The 14,150-nt window shown below is 49.0% G+C and overlaps 1 pseudogene; it reads right to left on the bottom strand.

Annotated features, from left to right (window-relative positions):
* The window catches only part of LOC112105079, a 117,605-nt pseudogene extending 103,673 nt beyond the window's left edge, over positions 1-13,932 (bottom strand).
* Positions 13,933-14,150: the final 218 nt, after the last annotated feature.

The following is a 14,150-nucleotide window of genomic DNA, read 5'->3' as shown; positions in this document are numbered from 1 at the left end:
CCATGCTCTCTCTCTCTCTTCCACCTACATCTACAGACATCATCACCAAGCGACTGAAGCGCTGATCAAAGGGGAGAGCCTGGCTGAAGGGCAACCAGCCAGCTGTGGTGGCAAGCATCTAGGCCCCATCTACACTGGCAAGTTTGTGCACAGTAAAGCAGCTTTGAGCGCTGTAATGCCCGAGGTGCACACACTGCCAAGCCACTTAGTGCACAGAAACTGCACAGGTGCAGCACTCTAAAAAAAACTACCTCGACGAGAGGCGTAGTGCTTTCTGTGCCATGGCTACAGCGCTCCGGTGCCAGTGTAGACACTGTGGTGATTACAGCACTGTGATTGGCCTCCAGGAGGTGTCCCACAATGCCTGTTCTCACCTCTCTGGCCATCGGTTTGAACTCTACTGCCCTGCCCTCAGATGACCAACAGTCAGCCCCAACCCATACATTCCTTTGCAAATTTGAAAGTCCCCTTCCTGTTTGCTCAGTGATGTGTGCAGTGGTCTCAGCGCATCTTTCCAGGTGGCCATGCCTGCTCCACGCACCAGGCGATCCCCCGCTTGGAGCAATGCCGAGCTGCTGGAATGCATTGGCATTTGGGGAGAGGAGGCAGTGCAGTCACAGCTGTGCTCCAGCTGTTGGAATTATGATACCTATGGACAGATTTCTAGATGCATGATAGAAAAGGGCCATGACCAGGACACATTGCAGTGCAGGGTCAAAGTGAAGGAACTGCGGAACACCTATTACAAGGCTCGGGAGGCAGCCCACGAGCTGCCGATTCTACAAAGAGCTGGACGTGATACTCGGTGGTGACCCCATCTCCATTGTGAAGTCCCCTGTGGATACTTCATTGGCTTTGTTGCCAGTCGAGAGTGGACTGAGCCAGGAGGAGGCAATCGTGGATGAAGATGGGGAGGGGATACCAGAGGCAGAGGATGACTCGGAGGCCAGAGATGCGTGCAATCAGGAGCTCTTTTCTACCCCAGAGGCGCCTAGCCAGTCACAGCAGTTGGATTTAGGGAAAGCGCAAACAGGAGAGGAGGCCCCTGGTAAGTGGATCTGATTTTGGGAATTGCTGAAGCGAGTTGTTGGGGGCAGGAGGGTTGCAGAAAGCAGACTTGTCTCCCACTTCATGCCTAGTTTGAGCGGCAGAACAGGCTGTTGATACATGCCCTCACTTCACGTGAATCTCCCTCAGAGATCTCCAGGAAACTCTTGTGGAGATACTGGGCAATCCGCTCCCACAGGTTCCTCGGCAGAGCTGCTTTGTTTCTTGCCCCAGTAACGGTAACATTTCCACGTGACTGTGCCGTCGCAGGAGGGACAGGGGGCGGGACCATAGCTGCACTCCAAACCTTTGTAGTTTAAGGAATAACTTTACTGCCACTCATGACATGTTGGTCAGTGCAAACAGCATTTTTGTTAACAGCTCAGGATCCATTCCTGCAGCCAGAAACAGGCAGGGCAGGGCACGCAGTACACAAATCATTGAAAGATGGTGCCAAATGCGGACGGAAGCACAGGGATTGCTGGGATGTGAAGCAATGCATCACGGGGCATTGGGACAGGACCCAGGATGCCCCGTGATCTCTTCTGCCTTCCCACAAGTCTTAGCAGCAAAATAGAAAGAGGTGCTCTGTGAGATAGCTGCCCAGAGAGCACCGCTCCGAATAGCACCTCAAGTGTGAACATGCCATTGCGCAGGCAGCTGTCAGTGTGAACACGCAACAGCGGTTTTTCTTCGGCGCTGTACCTGCTGGTGCTGTAACTTTGCAAGTGTAGATATGCCCTAAGTTTGTAAGGACATTGAAAGTGTTAAGATCAGCTCAGAATGCGTTTTGCTTTCATTTCATTTGACCAAATCTGACTTGTTATGCTTTGACTTAGAATCACTTAAAATCTACCTTTATAGTTAATAAATTTGTTTGTTTATTCTACCTGAAGCAGTGTGTTTGGTTTGAAGCATATCAGAGGCTCCCCTTGGGATAACAAGCCTGGTACATATCAATGTCTTCGTTAAATTGATGAACTTATATAAGCTTGCAGCGTCCAGCTGGCATAATTGGACACTGCAAGACGGAGGTTCCTAGGGTTGTGTCTGGGACCGGAGATATTGGCTAGTGTCATTTGGTTGTACAATCCAAGGAGCAGCTTACATGCCAGAGGCTGTGCGTGAACAGCCCAGGAGTGGGGGTTCTCACAGCAGAGCAGGGTAAGGCTGGCTCCCAGAGTTAAGTATTGTAGTGACCTAGCAAATCACCGGTCTGGATAATATGAGAGGGGAATGTTACACTTACCATCTCAGGAAAGAACCAGTGCCATGCCTGAGTCCATCTCCAGCCCTTGCCTCAGGGCCCAATTTATTGTTCAAACACAGAAACTCATGAGCTACACAAAAACAAAGCAGTTGCCTAGAAGCCTTTTCTCTTACCTCTCTCAGCCCTCCTTCCTTAAATCCCCTGGTGCGTCATTGGACCAACAGGTAGGCCCAGATCCACAAAAGATGCACCTAAGTCCCAGTTTTGGCTCCACTGCAATCCACAAAACTCCCTCTCAACTCTGTATGCACCTAAACTTATTTGGCACCTAAGTTTTCAGTGTAAAAGCTCCATAGGCACCTATGTTTCTGCCTCTGAGTATGCACACTGCGGCCTCCTAGGCCTCTGGCTGCCTATCTCTTGCCTAAGCCCCAGAGCAATTCACAGACTGAGGGAAGAGAAGCATTCAGCTGCTTAAGTCGTGAGGCCTGATCCAGCAAATGTGTTCAGAGGCTGCCTACAAGGTTAGGTGCTGTTTGAAAGCTGGCTGGAGGAGCTGACACATACCTTATGTTTAGCCCCATGGTTTGGGTACTTGTCTGGGATATGAGAGACCCAGGTTCAAATCTACCCTTCCAGCTAGAGGAGGAGAAAGGATGTGAACAGGGGGTCTCCCACCTCTGTGGAAGCTACTATAATCACTGAGCTACAGAAGAGGCAAATGTGGGGCTCCCTCAGTCTCTCTTATTGAAGAGTGACTGGACCCTGGTCTCCTACTCCCTCCTCCCCCAAGTGGGTGCCCTAAACCCTGGACTACAGAGTCTCTCTCTGGCATATTAACTATTCCTCTATGGATAAATAATTTAAAATAATCATTGTGCCAGAGAAAGAGAGAGAGAGACTCTGCCCTTCAGTGGAAAGGATGGCAAAGCAGTTATTTACATCCATATTTCCATGCACTAGTCATCCTGGCATCTACATCCTTTCTCCCACCCTCTGCCAGTCTTGGCCGTTTAAATTGTAAGGTTTTCAGGTGAGGGACTGTATCTCACTAGGCAGTGCCTACCACAAGGAGGCCCTGATCTCACTTGTGGTTTCTAGGCGCTACTACAGTACAGTCAATCAATCAATAATCTAGGTACCAGTAAGTACTGAAACATCACAGGGAGCGTGCAAAGGATGTAATAAGAAAACTTTTAGGCAACTGAAATTGGGATGACTCTTAGCAGTCCAAATACTGTCTTTAAGGAATTTAAAATACACCTCTACCCCGATATAACACGACCCGATATAACACAAATTCGGATATAACGCGGTAAAGCAGAGCTCTGGGGGGGGAGGGGAGGCTGCGCACTCCAGTGGATCAAAGAAAGTCCGATATAACGCGGTTTCACCTATAACGCAGTAAGATTTTTTGGCTCCCGAGGACAGCGTTATATCGAGGTAGAGGTATAATAACTTCAGTGATGTGCAGGCAGCAGGTTCCTGGCCATCAGAAGTGATAGCATACGCCTATTTATTCTTTGCTCTTACTTGCCCAGGAGGGGGCCGTATTCTTTGCTAATGAATGCAGTCTGAAGTGTTTTGCCTGCAAAATGCCTGACCTTAAAGGGTCTTTAAAGTGTCGCTGCCTTAACAGGTGCTTTACTGTGCTTCCTGCCAAAGCCCACCAAGATGCAATGGCTGGGCTGCATGCTTGAGAAGCTGTCTGGCTGCTCTACCTGGCAATTAGCTCATCCGTCCTGCCACCACATGCAGGTTAAACACTGATGAACAGGCTCCCCAGCGTGTACAAGTTCTCTCATTTGGATACTGCATAAGAGATTACAAGTTTTAGCTGAGCCACAGCCCATGTACTACAGAAAGGCGTGTTAGAGCGTTACTCTGTTGCAGGGGGGGTGAGTACTGCTACTTGAGAACCAGGAGCTAGCTAATTAGCTGAAAAAGGCCAGTGCAATTGGGGAGTTTTAATTACTATTTAAGATGCTTGAAAATGCTGTTAGAAAATTATGAGACTAGTACCGGTTGTAAAGAAATGCCAGTAATGAATGCAGCTGCACAGAGCAGTATGGATGATGTACACAGCTCTAGACTGAGTCAAAATGTAGAATTAATGCTGCTAGGTCTTAAAAAAGAGAGACATTTCTAAATATCCTGCCAGCTAAACCTGCCAGATGCTACCATTCCAGGTGCTATTAATGAAAAGTGACAAAAAAGAAGGGTCAGAAGCTGGCTGTGAAATTAAATTTGCCCCTTACTTTCATGTGCTCCTTATTGTATTTGTCTTCTGTTCTTATTTTTCTGTTTTTATAGGGACAGATCCATGCACAACTCTCCTTGATATCAAAGGAAGTTGATAAAGGCCATGCTTTTTCCCTCTTTCATCTCTCTCTTGTTGTTTCTCACCTTTTCTCTGTAGTTACAATTATAGTGGTGGCCACCTGGTGCCAGAAAGCCCACTTGGAGTGGGATTCCTCTTGCTCCACAGAGTAGCCCCACAGCTGTCTAGTACACTGCTAAGAAGTGGGCATTCCAAGCCAGGGACGGGCATAGTCTGGGTAGCTTGGGTATGGGTTAATTCAGAACTTCCTGGAGGCTCTCTCTACTAGGGAGGTGCCTATGGGACACTGACTGCTGTTTAAAGTGGGGGTGAATTGAGTCCGGAGTGGTGAACTGGGTCTTTACAAGACCTGGTAGTTAGATACAAAGTGCATCCAGCTGGGACTCTGTATAGTATAGTACAGACAGAGTGAGCTCTATATAAACAGCAATAAAGAGCTGTTTGGGAGCTTCTGGTTTATGTGATGTGAGCTGCCTCTGATACCAGACTAGGAACATTACATCCTGTGGGTATTCGCACAACAGCCCAGAGCTAATACAGTCTATTGGGAAACTATCCTGTGTTTTAAGAAGCTGAAAGTGTTTACCAAAGTGTTTAAAATGTGCTTTGGTGGTGGAGTATGTGCAAGATGAACTGCTACTGTGTTCACCATTAATAGTACATGTCTCAAATACTGTATTTCTGTATCCTGGGGGGAAAAGTCCACACCCCCCGTGTATCCAACCTTGCATGAGTAATAGAAAACATCCGAAAAAGTTATAAATCCTATGTTGTATCTGCTTAAATGTGTGTTATCAAACCCACTTCTCTTTCCAACTTTGCACATTCCTAGTACTAGGAACACCATGTGGCTAATCTGAAACCATACCACAATATGCCTCCCTAAATTTGTCAAACAAACAAACAAACCCCTACATTAGAAGTAGAAGTGAGTGATACAAGACAGCATAACTCTAATGAATAATGTTACAGGGAACAAGGCTTCATAAGGAATTGCCTTTGTCAATATCTCTTTTGCAGAAGGAGCCAAATCCTGCCAGGGACAAAGCTCTCTAAATTGCCATTGAAATCCATGGGAGTTGAAGGTGGAGGCGCTCAGCAACATGGAAATTCAGGCCCTTTATCCTTGGAGAATGATCCTCTCTTACAGCAATAACTGCTTCAGCGTTATACTTTTGATTTTCTTTCAGATGGTCTTTAGTCTCTTCTGTTGTGTTTCATTCTAAATATTCAGGGAGAGTCTGCCTCCTCTTTTATGTGAATGACATTGTCAATGTCTTGTAATATTTGTGCATTATTATGAGGTGGAACCTAGCAAAGGGCATCTCAAGTTCTGTAATTTTTACTTAGCGCTTCTAATGTTTACTTTCATCTTCTTGTAGTTGCTGTGTTTTATAATCAATAGAAAGAATCCCTGGGTAGGGCATTGCCTTTTGTCTACCTGCTTTAAGAATATCTGATTTTTCTTCTATTAAATTTACAGTGTGTTGCTAAAAGAACCGTGCACTGATGCAAAATATAGCAAAGTGTTGCATTTTTATTTTACAAATTATTTTTGTTATACTCCAGAAAAATTAAAGCAGATGCTTGGTACAGATGCAAGCAATTGTGGGAGACATCATACAGGGCATAGTGAGACAGTACAGTTAATATGAAACTGAGAAAAATACAGAGAAACTGGATAGAGATTATACAGACAACAAACACACTGTTAAATAAAAATCAGGCCTTGTAGGTTGATTTTCTGATAGATCAGAAATCAAAGATGAGGAGTCTGTATATATTTTTAGTACAACTTGTTCATTTACTCTGTATACCCCAGTTGAACAGAGGTGATCATAACAGGCATGCAGGTAAACCCCTCTTTCAGAAATCTCAGTCCAAAAACCACCAATGTCGAGTTTCCCAGGTAGTAACTTCTACTCTGATAACTGACTGTAGTAAAAGAGATGAAGGCAGAGAGCAAACTCTTGCTGCTTGCCATAGCTTCCCCAAAGAACATTCTTCACAAAACCGAACTGACAGTATAGCATTCCTTCAAAGACTGTATGCTGCTCACTAAGAAAAAGAACTCATCAAGCTATGTGTGACTGCCATCTGGTGACTCCCACCATTAAATTATTTTAGGAAAGGTGCCAAAATATGTCCTGTGTATGTGAAGCGAAAAGGACGCTAGCATGCGGTAAACTGCATTGTTGAATTGGGGCCTTATTGCACTTGTACCATTTTCTACAGCAGGAGGGTACAACAAAGGTGTAGGTGATTTCCACTGTTTCAGTATCAGACTATTTGCTACTGCAAATTTTCAATTTGATATTCTTCTAAATCATTAAAGGCCCGATCCTGCTCAAATATCCTGCTCAGTTTTAATTCAGTCCTTACCTCAGGGTAGTCTCCCATTTCCTTCTTCACTTGGAGATTTATCACGGAACAAGGACGTCAGGATAGAATGGGGCATTGTAGTGGGGTAGTCACCCTGCTCCTGCCCGAAGGGATTAAAACAGCCCCAGGAGAGGGCTGCTCCGGGAAGAGAAAAACCTAGGCTGATTGGGGAAGCAGCCTCAGCTGGGGCCACGTCCCAATCAGGCCACAGCTGGCCCTATAAAAGGCTGTGGGCCAGGAGCTCAGACAGAGTCTCTCTCTAGTGGAAGTGAGGGAAAGGCCTGGCTGCCTGGAAGCTGAGAGGGTACTAAGACTGGAGCAGGGCTGGGAAGCTCCGGCCTAGAAACCCCCCAGGCTGCAGGCCTTGTTAAAGACCAAAGAAGATACTGGGGTTGCAGAGGGCAGCCCAAGGGTAGGCAGAGGCAGCAGGTCCAAAAAACCCCTTTGCCGATGATGAATGGCATTTACACTACAGTCCGCCCCAGCGAAAGGGGGCTAGATCGAGACTGGCAGGAGCCATAGTCTGAGGAGAGTTGGGGATAGAGGGTGCGGGTTCCCTGGGGAGGGGAGACCCAGATCTGGGGGGGTACTGACAGGGACAGCACCCTGGCCTGAAAGGGGCACTGGGGTCCAGGAGGGACTTGGGCCCAGCAGCAAACAGGACACCGGCCTGCAGAGGGCACTCCGGAGCTAGAAACGCTAATTCCCTGGATGACCAGCAGGAGGCGCCGCAGGGGCGAGTCTCGCACCGTTACAGGCACAAATAAGTAATCTCCCCATTTTTTTTTAACAATTTATCACATTCATATGTGAGTCAAAGTTCTTTTAAATAAAGAGACCATAACTCTGCCCTCTTTTCTACAGTTCTCTCACAATAAATAATAATAATATTGTTGAAACACGCCTAGATTTTTCCAGAGATGATTTACTAACGTTGCCTCAGAAGGAATAAAAAGATGAATATCATTAACAGTAATGTTTTAAATTCTGTCAACATGCAGTGCAGGGTACCACAAATGTTAAATTAATGAAACAGACAGTTCCTCTTTAAATGTTAAGTCAGTTTATTAAAGGATGATCTAATTATTATAATGGTTTCCAATACTAAATGAATAAAAGTGCTTGAGAAATAAATCTTTTATTTATTTATTTATTTTAAACATTCTGGACTAGCATTGTGGAGTTGAATGAGAAACTTCCTTTTGTACTTATCCCACTGTGATTATAGGGCATGTTCTTGTAAGATGAGCCACTGGCCTTTAAATTCAGGGCTTTTATTTACTTACATGAGGATTAGAAATAGTAACAGAGAGGAGCACAATCCTCAAGCATAGCTCCCATTGATTTCAAAGGGAGATTAGCCTATGTAAGACTCTGTTGGAGGTGGCAGGATTTGGTCCGAATAATTATATTATTCAGAACCTTCACAGCCTCCAAAGTTTCAGTGCTCTAGACATTGATGTAATCTCTTAATTGCATCCCTTTACAATTAAGAGTGCTGGCCATGATTGTCAATGATGACTAGTGATTGTGGGACCCTCCATTTTTTTAGTGTCTAAATTGTGAATATCAATAAAGGGATCTGAATTTCTGAAAGTGCAGCGCACCCACCCTCTCAAAATCAGGCACCCTTAAAAGGTGTCTCTAGCACCCAAACTCGCGAGCCGCTTTTGAAAATCTTGACCGTAGCTTTTAATTATGTAAACACTAGTTAGATCAGTGGGGTTGCACAGGTCTATCTGGAGCAAAATATTGTCCTGGAGTGCATAGACAAGAACCAAAACAGCAGGATCGGGGGCGAAGGCATTGAGAAGCTGGCCCAACCAGGATAGGAGGAAGGCATCGGAGATGGCACCCACGTCCAACCCCCCTGGAGCAGAAGCGGGGACACCAGTGGTTCTGCTGAGTTGTGAACAGGCCCACCTGGGGAGTTCCCCACCCTTGGAAAAGCCTGTGCACCATCTCTGGGTGTAGTGACCACTCATGCTGAGATGAGAAGTCTTGGCTCAGGCAATCCGCCCACAAGTTCCGGGCGCCCGGTAAGTGGTAGGCTTGTAGGCAAATGTCGTGGGCTATACAGAAGTCCCACAGCCTGAGGGCTCCTGGCAGAGGGCAGAGGAGCGGGCCCTGCCTTGCCTGTTGATGTAAAACATCTAGGCCATGTTGTCCGTGAGAACCCTGACCACTCTGCTCTCCAGGTGTGAGTGGAAGGCCACGCATGCCAGCCAGACCGCCCTGAGCTCCTTGACGTTTATATGCAGGGCAAGGTCCTGCACGGACCACAGACCTTGGGTCTGAACGTTCCTTACATGGGCTCCCCACTCCAGGTCCAACACGTCGGACACCAGCTCCACCGATGGGGGCCTGCCCCTGAACAGGATCCCGTGGACCATGTTCCCCGGGGAGGACCACCATTGTAGGGAGGCGAGCACCGGTTTGGGCAGAGTGAGGACTTTGTCCATCCTGTCTCTGGACTGGGAGAACACCGAGGCCAACCAGAGCTGGAAGGACCTCATCCTGAGTCTGGCATGGCGAACCACATACGTGTACGCCAACATGTGACCCAGAAGCTGGAGGCATGCTCTAGCTGTGGTCATGGGGAACCTTGTGACTGTGTCTATGAGCCCTTTTAGGGTCTTGAATCTGTCCGGTGGGAGGGAGGCCGGGGCCGATGTCGCGTCCAGGACTGCCCCGATGAACTCTATGCACTGCACCGGGACTAACGTGGACTTGGTGTCATTTACCAACAGGCCCAGGGTGGCACACGTGTACAGGAGGAGTGCCACGTGATCCCGCACCTGTGACCTGGAGCTGCCCTTGACCAACCAGTCATCGAGATAGGGAAGATCTGAATCCCACGATGTCTGAGTTAGACCGCCACCACAGACATGCATTTCGTGGGTGGCGTACCAGTCTCCGGGATCCAGGGAAGGGATGATGGAGGCCAGAGAGACCATGTGAAACTTGAGCTTGGACCTGAGCCCCCCCTTGGCCTTCAGGATAAGGAAATAGCGGGAGTAGTACCCCTTGCGTCTGAACTCTGCTGGCACCACTTCCACCACTCCTAGGTCAAGGAGCTGCCCCACCTCCTGCTTGAGCAGGGCCTCATGAGAGGGGTCCCCCAGGAGGGATGGGAATGGAGGTTGGTTGGGTGGGGTAGAGGTAAACTGGAGGGTGTAGCCCCGGGAGATGGTGTTGAGGACCCAACTGTCTGAGGTCAGCCGCGACCACTCTGGGAGAAAAGCACACAATTGGGTGGATCCCTGGTATGAACTGGTAAGTTGCCACTGGGCGTCCCATCAAAACTGACGTTTTCCCTCCTGTTTGTCCTTGGAAGGCCCCCACTGGGGGGCAGACCAGGACTGCCTCTGTGGGCGTTTCTTATATTCGAGACTTTTTATGAGGGGGCTCATATTTAGAGAGGGTGGCCTGGGTGGGAGCCTGCTGAAGCTTAAACTTGGTCCTGGCCGGAGCCAGGACATAGAGGCCAAGTGTCTTAAGTGTTGTGCGGGAAGCTTTCAGGCCGTGCAATTTCACATCCGTCTGTTCCGCAAAGAGAGCCTTGCCATCGAACGGAAGGTCCTGCAAGGAATTCTGTGCCTCTCTGGACAGCCCAGACAGCAGGAGTCATGACGCCCTCCTCATGGACACCGCGGAGGCCATGGACTGTGCAGCTGTATCGCGGGATTTGACGCTGCCTGCAGGGTCGCCCTGGCAGCCGCTGTACCCTCCCCCAGAGCTTTGAACTCCTTCTTGTCATGCTCCTGGAGGGAGTCCTCGAATTTGGGTAGAGAGCCCCACAAATTGAACCCAGGAGGGCTTGATGGTTTGCCACCCTTAACTGGAAACTCGTGGACAAATAAAACTTTCTCCCAAATAAGTCCAGCCTCCTTGAGTCTTTATTTTTCAGAGTAGGGGCTGGTTGGCCCTGCCTCTCCCTGTGGTTGACCAACTCGACCACCAGGGAGTTGGGGGCAGGGTGGGTGTACAGGTATTCATGCCCCTTGGCAGGCACGAAGTACTTCCATTCCACCCTCTTAGAGATGGGGGGCAAGGAAGCCCGGGTTTGCCACAAGACATTTGAAATTTTTGCCACCCCTTCGTGGAGTGGGAGGACCACCCTGCCCGGTGCCGAGGCCGAGAGGACGTTGAAGAGGGAGTCCGAGGGCTCCTCCACCTCCTCGGCTTGAAGGTTGAGGCTCGATGCCACCCTTTTCAACAGTTCCTGGTGGGCCTGAGAGTCCTTCTGCGGAATAGATGGAGGAGGGGCCGTAATCGCCTCATCAGGGGAGGATGATGATGGGGGTGCAGTACTCTGCGTACCCACCGGTGCCGGAGGCCCCACCACTTGGTCGCCCTCCTGACACGGAATCGGAGATGAACGCCCCACTGACTCCTTTCTGGGAGGCTGAGATAGGGAGGCCGATGGTCTCTCCGAGGCTCTGGCCACCGAGCGAGCCACCACCGGGGGCTGCGTCGGGGGCCACAGGGCCCATTGGTACCACAGTGCCGGCCAAGGAGCCTGGTGCCACTGCACCTGCTGTGGCACCGGCGGAGCAGGTTGTTCAGGGTGACTAGCCTGTCCCATCAACTGACAACTATGAAGGGAGGCCGGGCTGGAGTATGACCTGCTGCTGTCCCGGGACCGGGAAGAGCGGCGGCGTCGGGAACAGTGCCGACCACGAGAGGAGAGAGCGATCCCGGCATGCAGGAGCGGGAGCACCGCCGGTAGCAGCTGCTCCGCGATTGGCTCCGATGGGCAGATCCGCAACGGCAAGGTGCCGGCGATCGACGCCCGGGACTGCGGGAGCGGTGCTGTGGCGGGGCGACGTCGATGCCTGTATCGGGATGGGCTACGATGGCCTCTCGGAGACAAGGACCTCCGGTGCCATCTGTCCTGATCTTGACGGGGCCCACTCTCCTCGCGAGGTCTATGGTCCCTTGAGGCGGACCGGTGCCTGGAACCCCTGCCAGTCGGAACCCAGCCACACAACCTGGTGGGGGTCGACGGGGACCAGTGCGGACTGCGCATGGGGCGGTCGCTGATCGGTGAACGGCGTTGGGAACATTCCCTAGACTGTGAACGGTACTGATCAGGCGGCGACTGCGGAGATCCAAGCGGTGGCTTGCCTGTGGACCGGGGAGCCAACGGTGGTGGTGCCCCTGGTATCGGCAGAGACATGGTGTCCCGGGCCGCTTGCAGGGCCACCGGCGTGGAGGGCACCCGGACATCCGGGGAGGTCAGTGCCGAGTGGGCTGGGTTGCTCCGCTCAACCTGAGTCGGAGGCCTGGAGGCCGACAGGGATCGAGAACTGCCCAATGTGGGTCTAGTCTCTCCCTGGTCTAGCTCCGGTGTCTCGACGGAGAAGACCTCTTCTTAGCCTTCTTGGCGTGCACCGTAGATGGGGAGCGGTGCCGACTGGTGGAAGGCACCAAAGGGTCGCCGCGCACCAACACTGCAGTACTCGGTGCCAACTCGGAGCGGTGTACTGGAGTCGGGGTCAATGCTGACTCCATCAGAATGGCTTGGAGCCAAATGTCCCTTTCCTTCTTGGTCTGAGGCTTGAAGGATCTGCAAATCTTGCAGCGATCGCTGAGATGGGTTTCCCCCAGACAGCGTAAACAGTCTGTGTACGGATCACTCACTGGCATCAGCCGCCTGCAAGTGTCGCACAACTTAAAGCCCAGGGCAGGCCCCGACCCGGGCGCACTAAACTAAACTAACACTACTCTAAACTACTTTACTACAGGTACTACTAACTATGAACGAAGAAGAGTTCAATAGGAAATCTGCAGCCAAGCTGGAGCAGAGCAGTTCCGATGCACCTTCACTGGCGACAAGAAGGAACTGAGGGTGGGGGGAGTGTGCAGCGCCCCTTATGCTGCACCATAGAGGCGCCACTCCAGGGGTCGCTAGGGGTGCTCCCCCACGGTACTGCTAGGGGAAAAACTTCCGGCATCGGTGCACGTGGCGAGCACGCACACCTATTGTGGAATGCACATGAGCAATCACTCGAAGAAAAAACAGTGATAAATGTCGCAACACTGATTCTTTTTCTCTCTCATTTTGAGATGTCTCTCATGTAATTTATCGTAGTTTAACATGTCTTATTCCATGATGACTAATTACCCAGCCTTCATAGATTGAACTATGGTAGATTTCTTCTGCATATCATGTTTGAAGAAAATCTCATGTCGGAAGATATGTTCTCCAGCATAAATCTGGAAGTAGCAATACTAAAGTTTGATTCAAAATGACAGTGATAAAACACATTTCTTCCATTTGGCTGATAAACCAAAATGATTTGAAAAGCATGTAAGAGGTGACTTTGTTCTTCACTGTGCTTTTTAACTGAAAATACTTTGCCACTACCCTTAGCTTCTCCGCTAGAATTCTACTTTTTTGCTGTTTACAAAAGACACTAGCAAGTCAACTTTTTTGTTCATACTTTATAATGAGGGTACTGGAATTATACTGTTGTTACAGTGCGGTTACACTGTACATATGACCCCCATTAGTATGGTGTCTGAGCACCTCACCGTCTTTAATGTATTTACCCTCACAACACCCCTCTGAGGTAGGGAAGTACTACTATGCCCATTTTACAGGTGGGGAACTGAGGCACAGAGAGGCTAAATAACTTGCCCAAGGCCACACAGGAAGTTCAGGGAATTGAACCCATCAACACTTTTTATTATTTCTTATGTAGGAGCAGAGTGCCTACAATTTGTTTTACTGCAAAATTATAGTAATTTTTCTGATCCAAGAAAGAATCATATTTTATGAAAGACAAGAAATGAAAAGTATCAGTCTTACCACACTGTGTGTCTTCAGCTTCTCAAGTTCAGTGCCGTAATTAATTTTGGGAAGGATGTTCCTCATGCAAATGGATTTTCCAGCCAATTTTCCCCTTTTAATATTGTTTTCATTATTACACTGTTCTTCTGCCATGCTCTATTTTTTTTCTGCATGTATTAAAACCAGCCTGTCACAGCAGATCAGCAATGGATTTTGGTGTTTCCCAGAAAGAAAACTACATCTTTAGTGACAAGGATGTAAGTCACCATACCTCTGTTGATTGAATTTAATGGAGCTGTGCCAGTTTACATAGCTAAGGCTATGGACAGATATCTACAAATATTTTGTTTTGATTATTGTAAAACATTTGC

This window comes from Terrapene carolina, unplaced genomic scaffold, assembly GCF_002925995.2.
Source record: "Terrapene carolina triunguis isolate 2854851 unplaced genomic scaffold, T_m_triunguis-2.0 Scaffold120, whole genome shotgun sequence".
Lineage (NCBI taxonomy): Eukaryota > Metazoa > Chordata > Testudines > Emydidae > Terrapene > Terrapene triunguis.
Note: the sequence above shows the minus strand (reverse complement) of the source record. Positions and strands in the feature narration are given on the sequence as shown.